The sequence below is a fragment of the Acomys minous genome (assembly GCF_964271855.1).
Source record: "Acomys minous genome assembly, chromosome: 16".
NCBI classification, from domain to species: Eukaryota; Metazoa; Chordata; class Mammalia; order Rodentia; family Muridae; genus Acomys; species Acomys minous.
Genome location: NC_140498.1, coordinates 93,850,623 through 93,868,950, shown reverse-complemented (window position 1 = coordinate 93,868,950; position 18,328 = coordinate 93,850,623). Strand labels below are relative to the sequence as shown.

The window sequence follows — 18,328 nt, the reverse complement described above, 5'->3', positions numbered from 1 at the left end:
AAAGAACTTCTGTTCACGCAGGTCGGACTTTTAGGAATTTTCTGACTTGGTCTGAAATGGGATGCGGAGCTGGGTGTGGCATCTGTCTGTACACCTGACCTTCCAGCTCTGGGGAGGCTGAGGCAGGAGAGTAGCCACGTCAAGGCCCATCTAGGCTACATGTTGGGACCTTGTTGCAAAACACCCACTACCCACTTGCAGCAGCACAGCCACCAGGCATCAAGGGCGCTGTTTGTGCCGGGGGCCTAAGTGTTTCCTGGCCAGCTGGTCCCAGAGAGAATTATCTGGGAATATGGGGATTGTGTCTATGGGAACACACACACACACACACAGGCACACACACACACACACACCAGAAAACCACTTGGAGCAGCACAGCTACCAGGCATCAAAGGCACTGTTTGTACCAGGGGCCTAAGTGTTTCCTGGCCAGCTGGCCCCAGAGAGAATTATCTGGGAATATGGGGGTTGTGTCTATGGGAACACACATACACTCGCACACACACACAAACACAGGCACACATGCAGACACATTTGTGCGCCCACACGCACACACAAACACAGACATACACAGACACACTTGTGCACACACACACACACACACACCAGAAAACTAGCATGGACAACCTGACAAGCAGTGTGAACACACATCTACGTAGCCACTGGCCCAGCAGCGAACAGTGTTGCCAGGTAACACCGTCTGCACTGGCCCCCTCCCCCCCAGCCCCTCCCCCTCCCAGTACAGGGCCATCTTTCCTGGCTCTTTGATTGACTCTTCACCTGAGTGAACACACAGCCCCAGAACTGCAGCTTAGCTTCCATTTTGAGCTTTTTACACTCAGAATTTTGCAGCATGTGCTTTTGGCTAATTGGGCACTTTCAGTTGGTATTATTTTGGCCCAAGGCATGGATTGTGGTGTTGAGCTGGATTCTGTATTCCAGTACTGTTCCGTGGTTACTCCAAGTCCTATGCTCCCTGAGCACTCTGGGATCGGAGATGTTTTTTTTTTAAAGATTTATTTATTTATTATGTATACAAATCTCATTATAGATGGTTGTGAGCCAACATGTGGTCGCTGGGAGTTGAACTCATGACCTTTGGAAGAGCAGTCAGTGCCCTTACCCTCTGAGCAGCTCCTGTTCCACTGCTGGTATCATTACGGGTGAGGGTTTTACCCTTGTCCAGCGAGGCATTATAATGGTGAGAGTGGCGCAGAGATGACTGAGCCACATTAGTCAGTGCTGCCTTTTGCTCAAACAGGCATTCACACGGTGCCCCCCACCCCGACCGCGTATGTGGGTGTCCTGAGCCTCCACTCAGCTTCATCCGTGAACCTACAATCTACTGAACTGTATGCACCGGTGCGGGCCTGGAAGAGGTTTAGACGCAGCGGCAGACAGTCTGGAAGAGGCGACACGGGTCACAAGTCTGTCACTGACACATCTCCACCCAGGGAGGGCCCCATGACCGCCAAGAGGAAGTCATTCACCCTGGAAAGGGGACTGTGCCTAACTGCAGAAGGAGCGCCTGTGGTCTGGTGTCACGGCACGTCCTGGGGTGGGGCAGCATGAGCTTACAAAGCTCAGCAAACAGGCCTGGAAGGGTCAAGAGGGTGCGGTGACAATGCTGACAGTGCCCAGGAGACTCCATTTTACAAGCAGGGAGGAGGATGACTCCCTGGGTGGAGCCAGAAACTGCCATCTGTGACTTGTCCCCGGAGTGGAGGGGAGCAGCCTCTAAATTTACTGGGGAGAGCTGAGACTGTGGGCACACAGGGATGCTAAGCTCATATCAGGGAAACGGGGCCCAGGACTTGTGGGAACCAAGTAAAGGGAGTAGCTCTGTCACCTGGACCCCATAAAGTGATGGACACCTACCCCTGCCATGGCACGGTCCACAACAGCCTGTCACCTCCCCAGCTCAGCCCCCCAGTGTTGACCCAGGCTGCTGTCCGTCCATCAGGACCTGGGCCCGCCCTCGTTTCCTGCTCTTGGCCTCAGATTTGACCTGTCACTGAACTCTGCAGTTTCGCCTTCAAAGCTCTACCTGCAGCAGCAGCTCCGGCTTGTCATCTCATCCGTACACGCTCCCTCAGCCTCCGGGAGGCTAGCAACCTCTGCAGCAGCCTCTAGGGCTTCTGTCCGTTCTGTGACAGTCCCTCCCCTTGCACATGCATGAGCACATACATTCACACATATGCACACATACACATACCGCACATGTGTTCTCACACAATGCTTTCACAACACACACTGTTCATATACACTTACACATTCACACACATACATGCACACGTAGACACAGCACAGTGTTCACATACATGCATGCATTCACACACACGCACACATGTTCATATATATCTACACACTCACATATGCACATGCATACAGACCACACATGTGTTCACACACATGTACACAGTACACATAGACATACATACACATATGGACACACATACACATCATACATGTGTTCACAGACACACATGCACATCAGGACCTGGACAGACACACATATTCCTGCACACACATACATTTACTGTGTGCTGTGAGAGCTAACGTTAATAATTAAGATTTCAACAAAAGAGCCTGCATTCATCCGCTCAGGCCAGGCCACCAAGGCAGGCAGATTACACGTGATCATCGAGACACTAAACCTTGAGAATTTGTTAGTCAATATATGGCGACACCATGGAAACACAGCCCTGTCTGTCTGTTTCTGGCACTCACCACCCAGCGAGTGGGGAGCAGGCTGGGCAGAGGCCCGTGGGTCTCCACAGTGCTGCAAGTACTAATTGTGACTTCAGAGCCTGGGGATGCAGAGCAAGAGCCAGAGGTAAAAGGGGAGGAACGAGGAGAGAAAGGGAAGAGGGGAAGAGGGAGACAGACAGACAGACAGACAGACAGGAGGAGATCAAGAAAGGGAGAGAGCAGGAGCCAGGGATGACCTGCCTTGCTTCTGGCTGCCTTGCCGGGGCCACGGTGTGAAAGGACCTGCTTTGTTGAATACCCACTATGTGTTAGCACTGCTGTGCTGTGGGGAGGAAACCGAGGCCCTGTGGGGCAGTCAGGAGGGAATCTTCCCTTCCCTGGAGGTATGACGGCCTCACTTCCTCCTTAGCTTCTGCGGTTTTTTATCCTGGGAACTCAGGGAAAGCGTTAATAAGCTCAGACAGCAAAACAAACGGCTTCTACTCAGTGGCGCCCTCCTCAGAAAGCTGCTTCCAAAGGGGCCCTGATCCAGAGCAATGGGGGTGGGGGGATGAGGGGGGGGTCGTGGGGCCCTTCACAGCACACACACTGGCAAGACCACCCTTAACAGGAAGAGGTACGGCTGACTTCCCAGAGCATGGAGACCAGTGTTCAGCCCCTGTGCACACACACATACATGGTCACAAGCACATGTGCACACTCACACACATGCACACACACACACACACACACACACGAGTGTAACTTTACATACCTCACAAGTGCACACACAAGCACCTGTGCACACACACATGGACACAAGCACATGTGTGCACACACAGGCACACGGGGCACACATGCACGCACATACAAGCACATGTGCATGCACACACACACACACACACACACACACACACACAGGAGGCAGTGTGTACGAGCAGGCAGGCAGAGGAGGGAGTGACTATTGGTCCATGGGTGTGCAGTCTAGCTGTGAGGTCCAGGCTGAGGACTCTCTTTGCCGCTCTGCCTGGCCTGTGTGACACCACATCAGTGCCGGGCTGTGCTGGAGGCAGGGAGGCCCATGCGTGCTGGCTCTCCTTTCATCCACACAGCTCTCTAGCTTGCCTGCTAGTCACTTCAGAGGCTTTGATTCTCCGCTGGGGCTCACCAGTCCCTGACCATCTGGCAGTGTCTGTGGCCTGGGAAGCCACAGAGGGCAACCCGCACCCCCGCTCACCCAGTCCCCCGGGCTTTGGCTGGTCACGAGCAAGCCTGATGGAGGATTTGGCTGTAATTTGAGAATCACTGAGAATGGTTCAATTATGTGGTTATGGGGCTGCTGATGGGACTGTGTGCTAGAAGGAAAGAGCGGGCAGAGAAGAAAGTCCATTAAAAAACAAACAAACAAGAACCAAGGGACAAGTAAAATGTAAAGAGTAGGGAGCGGAGGGAAGAGGCGGCTGTCAGGCTCCGGATCCAGACAAGCCTGAAGCTAGGCACTTCCGTAAGCATGTATGTTCCCCTTAATGCCTGAGAGTAAAAGAATGCAATACTATTCAAGTTGAGGTTTTTATCTCTCAGGACCCAAAGAACGCAGCGTGGGTGAGCACCACCATTATTTCCACGTTGTACGTGACGGGGCTGAGGCAGGCTGCCAGCCAGCTGAGAGCTGAGAGTGTCTGCAGAAACCCCGACCTGCCCCCCCCGAACCCCCACTTCCCACAGAGGAGGCTAGGTTAGACACCTTAGCTTCTGGGGGGCCGCCCCCTGCCTCCAGGAGCAGACACACGGAGCCCTTAGAAGCCGTGTGTCCAGAGTTCACCGTGCCTGGTGCTGCGCTCGGGTGGGCGGAAAGGGGGGCTCCGTGGAAATGAGATACGTAATTATTATTTGACTCTGTTCCCATGCCATAAGGAGAAAAACCAACGCTCTCAGTGGCATTTCCCCAGCGCTGTTTTTAATTCCATCAAAGCACAGCTGGGGGTTGCTTTTCGGAAGGGTGGGTTCTCCTTTAACAAAGAGAACATCTCATCAATAGAAGTTTAAACAGCCCACGGCCCACCAGCTGACAAGGGGGATGGAGGGTCTCACAGCAGCTTAGGAAGACCCCTTGGACTCTTTCTCCTGCTGACCTGACCTCAACACCAAGTCCACTTCACAGACATAAGCCATTGCTGTACCCTGCCACTCTGGGGGACTTGGGGGAGTCACTTCACACAGAGCTGCTTGCTTTCTGTTGCTCTGGCCATCTCATCATCTTTGGTCAAACTCTTCAGGAGCCATCTTACTGTCAGAAGACAGAAAGCAGAGCTCTGCTCCCCCTCCCCCGCAACTCCCAAGGAGACTGTGCTGCTCTGCTGGGAGGGGGGAGCGCACCAGCTGCTCCCCACTCACAAAACCCTATGACCTAAGTCTCCGGGCTCAGTCACGGCCCTCAGGGCCTTTGCACCTGCTGTTTCCACTATCTGGCCACCAGCCTCAGCCCCCACACCTCCCTTCTCTCAGGAAAGCTGCCTGTCAACTGCCCCATGGTGCGCGTGAGCTCGTGTTCCATCTTGCGGTATATGTTTCCAGGTTCCTTTCAAGTTATAATAATACAAAGGGCTCTCTTGTTTTTCTTTCCAGGTCTCCACAGGGACTGGCACACTGCGACACAAACATGTGGCCTTTCCCTGGACTCTGGTCCCCACACCAGACCTTACGGAGACACTGTCTCACGTAGGTGTGTGTGAGATCTCATTGCATAAGTGCACAGGGCAAGGGTGGGTCGAGGTTGAAATACCAGCTCTGCCTCTGGGCCTCCAGCTGTGGGGCTGGCACTCAGCCCCTCACCCTCAGGTGGTTGGTGATGAACACCCACCTATGCTTGAGGCCCTTGGCTCCTCTTAGCATCTCAGAACAGCACCAGAAAAGCCAATGGCAACAACCAACAAAGCCAAGTAACATGTCATGCGTTGGAGCCTAACATATGTGTGTTTTGGGGATATTAAATGCACACCCACAGTCTGTTGTCACCTGTATCAGAAGTTCACCATGCGGGCACACGTGTATGTGCATGCATGTGAGCGTACGTGTGTGTGCTTGCGTGTGCATGTGGATTGTGGCATGTGCCAACAATCCACCTTTGTTTGGCCTTGCTGTCACCCATGGATGCTGTAAGCACAGTTGCTCTGACTGGTTGGACCACCCTCAGTGGGGAGTCATTCACCTTGCCTAGGCCAAACAGGATAAGACAGTGGAGCTCTCAGGATCCAGAAGAGGTTCCTGAAGGATCGGACCCAGGCCAGGAGCTGTCAGTCACCACACAGTCCTTGTCCTGTTGGGTGCTTCTGGGTCAGCCCTGCGCTCAGTGTGGGGAACCAGGACACAGAAGCATCACGCTCCTGCTCCGTCACCAGCCACAGACAGCTCCCAGCATACAGCGGATACTCAGTAAGCAAGTGTGTGCCCGCGGAGGCTGCCCGAGGGTCACCTTATCACAGACTGAGGCTGGGGAGTCCCCAGGGGCACCGCTGCACCCACCCTCCACAGAGGCAGGAGCTCTGAAGTCACGGTTGAGGGCTTTGATGGCAGGCTTAGCCTAGGTCACACGGGTGGACGGGCAGCGTCCTCACTGGGATCCTCACACAGAGGAGGCACAAAATTCAGAACACAGAGATGGGACCAAGTGGGGTCTTGAATGTGGGTGGTCTCCACACCCTAGAAAAGGAGGCCAAGCAGACCTGCTTTGTAGCTTTAGAAGGCTTGTTTATAACTTTGGCCGGTAAAGTATGAGACTAAATATTATAGCTTAAGCCCGCACACCTCCGGTCACTTGTTACAGAGTTACCAGGTAAAACGTATATTCACGTAAAGTAGGAGGGAACATTGCAGATCACAGCATGGAAGGCCAGGTTCTAGTGTCATCTCTGTCGTCATCGACTCTGGAAGACCACAGGCAAGTCCCAGGGTCCCAGTGGCTGGGGATGGCAGGGCCGAGTGGCCACTCATGCAATCCCCAGAAGTCTTCTGGTCTCTTCCCTGCCTGCTTTGCTCAAGTTCAAACTCAAAGGTAGAGTGGCACTAAGGAGCAGAGCCTGCAGGTGGGTACTGAGGGCTGGCAGGGCACATGGGGGCAGCTGAGCACTTCCAGAGCAGTCAGGGAGAAGCCGAGTCCCCAAGGCAGAGGGGACAGGCAGAGCTGACATGAAAGATAGGGACAGACAGGACAGAAGCTAGCCCCTCTCAGCCTCCAGAGGTGGAGGACTAGGAGCAGCGCCCTGTCCCCCTCTCTCCTGTCCTCTGTACCCTCTGCTGTCCCATGCAGGGCTGAAATGCTACGACTTAGTGACGGGCCGCACTTCCTGAGCTCCAGGGACACAACCGGGATTTGGCTCTCAATACTGAGCTTTCACCCAGCTTTCTGGGTAGATTGGATCCTTATCATCCTGTTGTACACAAGAGGAAACTGAGGCACGGGCAGCTCCATCACAGTCACTCCTCGGCAGCAGAGAGCCAGGGCCGGGTACTGAGAAGCTGACCTCTGCCCCTCGCACTCTGAACTGGACGCCCTCCAGCTAAGAGGGGACATCACCTAGCAACACAAGCTCAGCACCCCTGTTTTACAGATGGGGAAACTGAGGCACAGGGTAGGAATCATGGTATCTGTAGTGATTAGCACAGCCATTTCCCTTCCCCTTGACGAAGGAGGGTGCTGAGCATCAGACCTTGATTCAGTGGTCCAAGGTCACACATCCAAGATATGAGGTTTGACATTTCCGCCCACCCCTGCCTCTCTGCCAGGACACCAGGTGGAGGAACACTTGGAGAAGGATGTCTTGTCATCTTCCTCTCTGTAACATGGCAACGGGTTGAGCCAGGTCCAAGGTCATGGTCTCTCACACAGGAGCCTAGTGTCTTCCTCCACAGCCTTTTCCTGGCTGCCTAAATTAACACTACTCTACTCTCCTTTTTTCTTTCTCTCACTCCCCCCCCCCCATCCGCCCCTTCTGTTTGCTTCTCACGTTGGGATGGAACCCAGGGCCTTTGTGCATGTTAGGCAAGTGCTCCACCCCTGAGACCCAGCCCCGAAGCTGCCCTCAGCGTCCAGAGAAGGACCCGCTTGGAGCTGAGATCTCAGCCAGGCTACGTCTGACTCTGACGCCACAGGACGCTGCTGTCCGGAGGCTGGCCTGGGAGCCCTTCTCTTTTCACTACATCTAGGCAGATGTCGCCGACCTAACATGGTGGGAAGCAAAGCACTGCACGTCGAAGGTGAGTCAGAGGCCCACGATAGCCTTACTCCTTCCATGCAGATTCCCTGCCCTTCGCTCTGACTACAAACAGGGCTTGACTGTGTCCTGGGCTGTCATCAGGGCCACCAACTCTGTCCTGTAATAGCAAACTAAGAACAAGCTGCTGCTGAGGCCAGTCTGGTGCTCCCCACACGAGGCGACCCCTGGCACTGGGGCTCATTTTCCTGTGTCCTCACCCACCCGTGTCCCAGGGCTGCCGGCTGTCATGCCCAGCTGCGCCTCCTTCCCCATCCCACACACGCCTCACATGTTCCTTCTAGCTGTGGCCATCCTGAGAACCAAGTCACCAAGTTTATGAGGGAGGGTGGACAAAGAAAGTGAGCAGACATGGAACCCCACAGGGTGGCTCTGTCCCCACATGGTGCCGGCAGGTACATGGCACAGCGTTTCTGTTCTGTTTCATGTGTGGCTGGGTGTCCAGGACAAATGGCAACACACGTAAGCCTGAAAAGAAGTCTGTTCTGGAGCACCTAGGTGTGTGCGTGTGCGCGTGCGCACGAGTCTGTGAGTTTTAAGGTAGGCATTAAAAACACTAATCCTAGGTTTCTCTTTTGCAAAAAGCCACTTCAGCAAATAGGGAGGCAATAGGGAGGTGGCTGAAGGACCCCAGTGACTTCAAATGTCTCGCTGCAGCAGCTGCCTGAGCTGAGACCTCCCTCGACCTAGGAGCCTGCAAGGCCGGAGCCTGGTGTGCTACCCTCACCCCAGCCTTTACTGCTTCTCTTTTCTGTCCTCGGGGCCCTTGCTTACTTTGTAGCCACCCAAGCTTTCCCAGCCATCAGCTTTGCTGACAGCTTTAGGAACTCAAGTCAGGCCTGGCTGTTTCTATATAACTAAACCACACACACACACACACACACACACACACACACACACACACACACACTCACACACACATGCACACACATGTGAGCACACATGAACAAGACATGTACACACACATGTGCGCAGGCACATGCACACACACAGCAGGAGATAGATACACCTTTTTGTTTTGGTTTTTCAGACAAAGTTTCTTTACGTAGCCCTGGCTGTCCTGGACTCTCTTTGTAGACCAGGCTGGCCTTGAACTCTGAGATCTGACAGCCTCTGCCTCCTCAAGAACTAGGATCACAGGTGTGACCAGAGAGATGCATTTCTTTTCTTTCTTTCTTTTTTTAAAAAAATTTATTTTTTTATTATGCATACAGTACTCTGCCTGCATATAGGCCTACAGACCAGAAGCGGGCACCAGATCTTACTATAGATGGTTATGAGCCACCATGTGGCTGCTGGGACTTGAACTCAGGACCTTTGGAAGAGCAGACAGTGCTCTCAACCTCTGAGCCAGCGAGATAAATTTCCTAAGGGGTCCTCAAATGCTCATCATCTCTACCTGTGAAACCAGGGGCGTCACAGCAAAGGACAGTGGCTGAGACATAGGCTTTGGGGTCAGACACCTCTGGCCTCAAGCCCCAGCTCTGCCACCTATGGGCTGTGAGGCCTCGATCAAGGGAATGGAACTCTCTGAGCCTTATTGTCAGATTCATGAAGTGGAGACAGAGATCCAGTGGGAATAGGGGGGAAAAAAAACAAGCTTTGAGCTCTGCACCAGGAACTGTCAACCCCCTTCCTCAGAGGCAATGGCGGCCACGGTTTCTGAGGGCGGCTCCATGCTGGTAAACAAGTATCAGGAAGGTCTGCATCCTGCAAGGCTTCCAGGAGGGGAGGCTTCAGAGCTATTCTAAGGAGAGGGAGCTGGGGCCCCGGGAGGCTGTACCGTACTCCTGTATTCTTCTCCCATTCTCCAGATGGGAGGACTGAAGGTGCATGCCGAGGAAGAGGGTCTGTGCTGGGTCTGCTCAGACAAAGCTGGATGCAGCCAAGCTCACATCGCAGAGTGGATATTAGACCTGGAAACCGCTGGCTGGGGCGCCCCAGTGTGCATGGTTCCCGATGCTCGCTACCTGGAGTCATGAGTAGAGGAGACACAAACGTCCTCCCATATACCCAGATGGCTGCATCATAACCACTGCCTCCCAGCACTGTCCACATGGCCCTGAGAAGCCCCATCCCAATTCTGCACTCTCTCTCTCTATCTAACTAAGAAGCCCATAGCCAATAGTCTCAGGGGTGGCAGCCTCTCCTGGCCTCTGTGCACCTCACCAGTACAGGATAGGAACCACATAATGGCACCTGATCCCTACTGATTCAGCCAGGTTCACCTTCTCTCCCTGGCCACAGCTTGGGGCCCTGGAGGACTTTGGTAAGTGATTATGTTTCTAGACAGGGTCCAAAAACAGCAAACACTATGGCCTGTGAAGCTCATACGTGCCCTGCCCCAATTACCAGCCCTACCAGGCATGGCTCAGAGCCCCCATAGAGGTCATGCAAGTGAGTGGACATAGCCGTGTGCCAATAAAACTTTATTTGCAAGAACAGATCATGAGCCTGATTTGCCAGTTCCCTGTTCTAGGTCTTGCTGAGCAGAGTCTGGCTTCTCCTTTAGAGCCTGGTTGAGGAGAGACTGTCCTGAGGACAAAGGGTTATCCTCTCTGGGTCCTGCCCTCCCCACCCCCTGGATCCTTCCAGGACAGCTTTGTGCTATGCCATTGGCTGTCTGCTCTGTAAAGGGGAGAGGAAATCTGCCGTCTATTGTGGTGTGAAGTGTGCCAGCTACTTGCATCTTCTTCTCCATTGCAACAGCCCAGTGTTGTGGGACCAGAGTTCTTCCCAGGAGGGGCTGAGACTGGACAGTCCTGCCCCAGGTGTCTCCACAGCCCACAGCCTTCTGGAATCTCATCATGGAACTTCTGTGACCAGCACAGAACATGTCACTCAGAGGAACCCGAGAAAACACTGGGATCAGCAAATACTGACACCAACTAGATGGATGACTGGGTGAGTGAGTGATTGATGGGTGGACGGATGGACGGATGGACACATGTATCTATGGATGAACAGACAGATGGGTGAGTGGAGGGATGATGGGTAGGTAGATGGATAGATAAATATCTATAGATGATGGATGGATGGGTGGGTGGGTGGGTGGATGGGTGGGTGGGTGGGTGGATGGATGGGTGGATGGGTGGGTGGGTGGGTGGGTGGGTGGATGGGTGGGTGGGTGGATGGGTGGATGGGTGGGTGGGTGGGTGGATGGGTGGATGGGTGGGTGGATGGATGGATGGGTGGGTGGATGGGTGGGTGGATGGGTGGGTGGATGGGTGGGTGGATGGGTGGGTGGGTGGGTGGATGGGTGGGTGGGGGGGGATAGATGGATGGGTGGGTGGGTGGGTGGGTGGATGGGTGGATGGGTGGGTGGATGGGTGGGTGGATGGATGGGTGGATGGATGGATGGGTGGGTGGATGGGTGGGTGGATGGGTGGGTGGATGGGTGGGTGGGTGGGTGGGTGGGTGGGTGGATGGGGGGGGGGATAGATGGATGGGTGGGTGGTGGGTGGGTGGGTGGGTGGTGGGTGGGTGGGTGGGTGGTTGACAGAAGGTTGGGTTGGTGGGTAGGTGGGGCGTAGCTGGGTAGGGGATAGGTTGACGGATGGATGGGAAATTTCCCCTACATTCATACAAACTCTGGCTTGTTCTGTGGCATGACTCATTCCTACAAACATATCCTTCAGGTGAGCTAATCGGAAAAGGTCTCATGTGCTCTGACATCTATTATGTCAGACTTGCCTTCCGGCACCGGGGAGGCAAGACGATGTCATATTTAAAACGTAGTCTCTGACATCGGGTGGCCTCTGTGAATTCCCAGGAAGGACTTTTTCTGGGCTGTGTGACCCAGATAAAACAACATATTTCTCTGAGCCTCGCAAAAGATTGCAATAGAAACCGTCTCACGGGGCTCCCATGAGTGGCAGGCAGCATGTGTGTAACGTGTGTGCTGAGTAAACGCTAAGGGCCATTGTTGGTGTCTTCGTGTTGTGCTGAGCAGAGGGCTGCAGGGGCTGAGGTGGTCCCAGCGAGCAGCGCACTGTGTGGCTCTACCTAGAACGCAGGGTCACAAAGCTAGAGCTACTTAGTGGCTGCCGTGTCACTTGGCCAGGACTACAATGAAGGTGCACATCAAACAAGCCCCCGTGGCTTCTCCAGCTCAGTTGTTTGTGACCACACTGAACTCTGGTCCTCCCTGAGCCTAGCACCAGGCTTGGGGGGCAGAGAGGGCAGCAGTGGCCTCAGAGGAACCCTGTCAGCCAGGTTCACACACACAAGGGCTCTATGAGGCCAAAGCAAGCCCACTGTATTGTCACCCCTGCCTCCTCTAATGAGCAGTGACAGTCACGGAGCCGAACCTAACCTTGGGGCCGAGAGACTGCCTGCCCCTTGAGTAAAACAAGCCAAATTAGTTCCCGGGGCCAAGGCTACCGATACAGGAGAAGGGGCCAGGAGTACATGTATCCAACAGCCCTGCAGCTGCTAGCCTGGGGAAGGGCCTGTGCCCTTCTCATAAACTTCTCTCACCTTTACACCCCTCCCCATCCCGGGAGGACCCTAAGCAGGCCCCCTTGCAGACCCCAGGACCAAAGACCCCACTCGCGCGTCACCCCAGTTCTAAACATCTGGACCCGCTCCGGGGACCCATTAATCTCTGGCAATTTCTTCCCTCACTTGATTTGTTTATTTAAGGAAAACAAGTTGCTCCTAATTAGAAGTGCTGTGGAGATGCTCGGCACATGGGAGCTTTCTGCTTTCCTACATTCTGCCTGAACGCATACCTGCGCGCCTGCGGTGTGAGCAGCAGCGGTCCTAGGTGGGGGCTTCGGGCAAGAGACACTTGTGTGGTGGGCGATGAGGGAGGCTGGGAAAGTGCTGGGCTCTGGAGTGCCTGGGACACACGTACCATCTCAGCAAGCTCAGCGCTGGCACAGGTGAGCTGGCACTCACAGGGTGCCCAGCGTGAGGTGCACTGTGGAGGTACCACAGCTCAGGCTGGACTGTTCTTAGATGCAGCGGATGCTCACCCTGTTCCTCATCACAAGTTCACGCCTCCACAGCACTCATAGCCCAGGAGGTGCGCTCTCTCTCTCTCTCTCTCCCTCTCTCTCTCTCTCTCCCTCTCTCTCTCTCTCTCTCTCTCTCTCTCTCTCTCTCGCTCTCTCCCTCTCTCTCTCACACACACACACACCCCACACTTGCAGAAGTCCCACGGCCACACACAGGCACACACTGCAATAACAAACAACCAGATATTCCCTATGCGTAGGTACACCCAGCAGCTCACTCACCCACAGGAGAGGTATGTGAAAGTCAGACACTCCAGAGGACACAGGCACACTCAAACAGACACCACAGATACTTACACCAGGAGACACACATGCACACGCATGATACAACCAAGCATACAGCATTCCTCACATGCACACACTCACGTGTATGTCTGTGCACACAGGAGTGTACATGGCAGCACCCACAGAAACATATGTAGGTGCAGAGACTTGAACACAGAAACGCACCCATGCCCAGAGCGGGATGAGCTAGTGTGTCAGGCTGTGTCCTAAACACGTGCAGGTAGACCAGACCTGAAATGTGCTGAAAGCCCAGACACCGAGTGTCTCTGTGCGCACAGCACAGCACCTCGCATTCCTGCACGCATACGCACACACTCAGAGGTAGCTGTTCTCTCAGAGGCACACAAACACAGCGCGCACACTCATAAACCCACGGGCACACATTCACTAGATGTCAACTTCACTCGAGCTATTCAGACATGTGCGCACGCACATGGTAGGGACACTCTACGCACACAGCTGCATAGAGCGCACATGGCTTCAGTCACACACATGTCCCCCTGCACCCTAGTTCACCAGGAGACCAAACTGTTTGTTTCTTAGTGCCCAGAAAGCCAACCACATCAAACTCTACCAGAGTATGGTGGCTCCAGACCTAAGCTGCTCGGATGCACCCGCCAGCTCAGTCCTCAGTGGCTGGGACAAACTCCGTTCCCCCTATCCGTGGTCTCAGCAAGAAGCCAGGGCAAGCTTCACAACCATCAGAAAGATAGGAATCTCTCCACTGCCCCCGCACCCTGCAGCGTCTGGCTTCGCCCCGCCCCCATCACAAACCCAGAAAGCACTCAGTTCCCCAGCATGGGTTGTTCCTGCCGGGAACAGCAGCCTGGCATGCCCAACCCAGAGGCAGACTGGATGCCTGACCCGGAACAGACAGAACGTCCCTGCTCTGGGTCCCTAGACAGCTGCAAAGTTGAAGCCATGGAGACAGCTTACCTCCATCTCCTGTTGTCATGACGACGCAGCAGCTGGGTGCATCCAGCCCTCCCAGACTGCCCTGGGCTCCCAGCTGGGAGCAGCTGGTCCAGCCGCAGTTTTAAAAGGAAGCAGAGAGGGGGCGGGGACTGCAGGTATCTTATGATTGGAGAGACCTAAGACCCTGGCTAGGCCGGTTCTGGGAAAGCCTCCCTGGGGAGCCGGTTTGGAGGATCCATGCGCAAGACCTCCAAATGGGCATCCTCCTTGCTCCCTTTCTCTGCAGACTGTGATGAGCAGTGCTGCCAGCTTCCTTCCAAAGTAGGAACTATGTACTCTTTACCATGGGGGAGTGGTCAGGGCCACTCAGTTCTACTTCGAAACCCGGGTTTTGAAACACTAATGTGCAACACACACACACACACACACACACACACACACACACCTGAGATTGTGAAAATCCCATCTGTCACATTGCTTAGGGCCACATAGTGACCTGAACGGGATCTCTGAGGATGCATGCCATCTCTTCATCCTTAGAGAAGTGACCACTGGAGGCCAGAGAGGGCTAGTGGTTTCTTTTAAGTCACACAGCAAGTCAAAGGCAGGTTTGAAGCTGCTTCCTGAATCAGAGCTGGATTCCCTCCGTGTCCTCCTCCTCCTCCCCCCACACACACACCCTGGAGGAGTGCGTGGGTTTGGGTAGCCTGGGAAAGTGGCTTCTGGCCTCAGATCAGAATCCCAAGCTAAGGCACGGAGTCTTCAGAATCTTACCTAGCAGCTCAAGAGCTTCCCAAGACCCCCACAGAAACGGTGCTCCCCAAAGACAGACACCCAGCTCCTGGTAGGGGGCTGATCCACAGCTGAGCGATCATTTCCAAACACAGAAGAAGAGCACCCAGTCTCTCTCTAGGGGACACCACGTTTACCAAGGACCAGCCAGTATGCCAGTGACCCCGGCCCCAGGCAAGAGTCTAGGATGCTGATGTCTTCCAACAGGATGTGGACACAGGGCTAGCCTACGGCAGGGTATGTTCACTAGGATAAAGGTGTGTGGCCGCACTCATTGGTGCTCTGGGTTGGGACAGCCTCACAGGCCTGGAGTGGGTCACTAGCTGCCTGCCCCCTGACACCCCTGCCCCCAGTCCCTTCCGCCTCCTTCCTTGTCACTCACTGTCATCGAGGAGTGCAGGCAGCTCTATTTGATTTCTTTTGCTTTCTCTTTCTAAAGGAGCAGCCCCTCTGAAACCTCTAGGAGTGGGGTGTGCCCCTTGGGGGGCCTCGGAAAGAGTCGAGGGGCTCCTGGAAGGGCGTTTGGGCCTCCGGGCATTTGGACAAGGGGCAAGTGGCTCTCTCCCACCACATGCCCCTCAGGCCCACAGACGCCAGTCTGCAAAGTGGGCTTCGCAGCACCCACGCTGCGGGGCCCTGGCTGCTGTTTCGTTCCCCAGTGCAGGCGCCACCCCAAGGCCACCTTAGAAGCATCGCTCGCTCTCCCCTTCTCTCCAGGCTGGGAGCTGGCCCGGCAGCGGGGTGCGCAAGTGTGATCCAAGGCCCCCCGCTGCTCTGGCAGCCCCGCAGCCCCAGGAGTCCCCACGCGCGTCCACGGTCAGAGGAAAGTTTGTCATTTCCCCAGAGCCTCCTGTCACCTCTCTGCAGCGCGAGGCTCGCTGGGGACCCGCGGCGGCTTACCTGGGGATGCGCCGAGGTCTCCGCGCCCCGCAGGGCGCAGCACAGTACAGGGAGCGCGGATCTCGGAACAGGGAGCGCGAGTCGCAGAGGAGCCGGGGCTGGGGCTGAGTGAGGTTGAGGCCGGGGGCTGACGCTGGGGCTGCACGGGCGCCGGTACTCCCGGCCCTGCTGGAGCAGTCTGCAGCCCGAGCTCCCGCGCCCGCCGCCTCCCCGCAGCCCGGCCCGGCCGCCCGCGCTTAACTCCTTGCGTCCCGGCCTCCCGCCGCGCCCGCTGCAGGCCTGGGATCCGGGCTGTGCTGCGCGCTGAGCCCGGCTCCTGGGCTGCGGCGAAATGTACCGAGACGGGGGTGGGGGTGGGGGGGCGGGCGAAGGGCCGGGGCCTGGCGTGAGCTTGGTGCGCGCTGGCGGCTGCTGCTCAGAGAGCCCTGGCCCCGAGCCCGCCCGGCAGGCAGCTAAAAGGAATCCAACAAAGGGCAGTTTTGTGGATGGGTGTCCAGCGTGTTGTTTTTAAGGGGCCCCTAGCTTTAGCTGTGTGGCCTCTGGGCTATCGCACTCACTCTCTGAGCTTGTTGGCTTTCTGTGTGACTCCTGGATGACTTCCCTGAAGTGGCTCAGGGACATCAGACAAGAGTGGAACACAGGGGCTCCTCCTGGTTTGCAGATCTAGCTTGGCTCCAGATTAGGCCCAACTAAAATTAGAAAAATCGGGGGCGGGGCGGGGGGAATACTTTTACTTATTTACTTAGTTTGCAGCTCTGGCTGTCCTGGAACTCACAATGTAGAGCAGGCTGGCTTTGAACTCTGAGACCTGCCTGCCTCTGCCTCTCAAGAGCTGGGCAGTATACCCGGCTTTGGCATAAATATTTTTGAATTTTTACATGTGCATGTGTGCATGCTCACATGTATAAACGTGTGTGACATGGTGCTTGTGTGAGGTCAGAGGACAGCCAGAGTGTCTGTCAGTCCTTAACGCCTGCCTTGCAGGAGATGGCCTTGTGGTCACCTGTGTTTGCAGGTGGCCTTTGAGGGTCGTAGGGTCTGCTGTCCTCTGCCTCTCACCTCTTAGCAGAGCCATTAGGGTTACAGGTGGGAGCTATTGTGTGCGTGAGGACCAGGGATTTGAACTCGGACACTCAAGCTTACACAGCAAGTGCTTTACCCGCTGAGCCACCTCCCAGCCCAGGATCTGGCATTGTGTTTTTGAATGCCAGTTGTTGAGCTAAATAGAGCTGGATTCAATGTCCTCCCCTCTACCCCGCTTAGCTGTTTTCTAGCTGTGTGGCCCTGACCAAGATGCCTCAGTTTCTCCACCTCTGGATCAGGAGCGGTGCAGACCTATTACACTGGTAATATAGGGATCAGACAATGCCAGCACGCGACTGACCGAGGGAGGGGGGCGGGGCTCGACACAGGGCACACCTCACGGGCACCTCAGAGAAAAGGGATGTCAGCCATGGTTGGGAGAGCGAGTTTGAGCCTCGCAGAGAGCTATGCGTAAAAACACGAGATGCCAACTTGCATTTATAACGCGGAGTGTGAAACCTCGCAGATTCCCCCGACTCATTTCTTTATCATGATTGCCTGGAATACAAATATCCCGGGCCCTCCTGCACTTGTCGCTTGTTACTTCTTACCTTCCAGTTGCTTCCAGAAGCAGCCGAAGGGGGAAGGCTTCTCTGGCTGCTGGGTTGAGGGTGCGGTCCGTTCCTGTCCCGGGAGCAAGGCGAAGGCCGTGCTCAGCTTGCTTTCTTATTTCTTCTGTCTGGGTAGTTCCCGCCCCCTCAGTATCCTGGGTAGTGTTTTTGCCAACTTGAAGGAAGCTAGAGTCACCAGAGAGGAGGGAGCCTCCGTAAGACTCAGCTGTAGGCAAGCCTGTAGGGTATTTTCTTAATTAGTGATTGACAGGGGAGGGCCCAGCCCATTGTGGGCGGGGCCATCCTGGGCTGGTGGTCCCGGGGCCTTTAAGAAAGCAGGCTGAGCAAGCCATGGGGAGCAAGCCAGTAAGCAGCACCCCTCCTCGGCCTCTGCATCAGCTCCCGCTTCCAGGCTCCTGCCTAGTTCCTGTCCTGACTTCCTTCAGTGATGGATTACAATATGGAAGTGTAAGCCAGGACTATGATCTGGAAATGGAAAATAAATAAACCTTTTCCTCCCAAGTTGCTTTAGTGGTGGTGTTCAATCACAGCAATTGTAACTAACTAATTACTAATTGTAGCTAGCTGAGACACTCAGTTAAAGGTCTCTGAAAGTAGCCTCACAGGCACAGTCAGGTGTCCCTCCTGTTGAGACTCCAAATCCAGCCAGGTAACGAACACAAGGCAAGGAGTGGTTCCGGTTGCTCCATCAGCAAACAGCACTGCCAAGGCAACGAAGCCGCTTATGGCCTACGGGTCTTCTCACTCCAACCCTACTCTCTCTGTGCTTGTGTCTCCTCAGGGCCAGGGCTCCCACAAA

The 18,328-nt window shown here is 55.0% G+C and overlaps 1 protein-coding gene across 3 annotated transcripts in view; it reads right to left on the bottom strand.

Annotated features, from left to right (window-relative positions):
* Window positions 1-17,637, bottom strand: part of WSCD2 (WSC domain containing 2) — an 89,320-nt gene extending 71,683 nt beyond the window's left edge. The window contains exon 1 of one of the 3 annotated variants that reach the window (XM_084762192.1): window positions 17,509-17,637. The gene's annotated coding sequence lies outside the window, so the exon portion shown is untranslated. Of the gene's footprint in view, window positions 1-14,203; window positions 14,462-15,874; window positions 16,223-17,508 lie in introns of those variants that run through there. The other 2 variants (XM_084762191.1, XM_084762190.1) reach the window with 2 other exon arrangements.
* Between the last annotated feature and the right edge of the window lie 691 nt (window positions 17,638-18,328).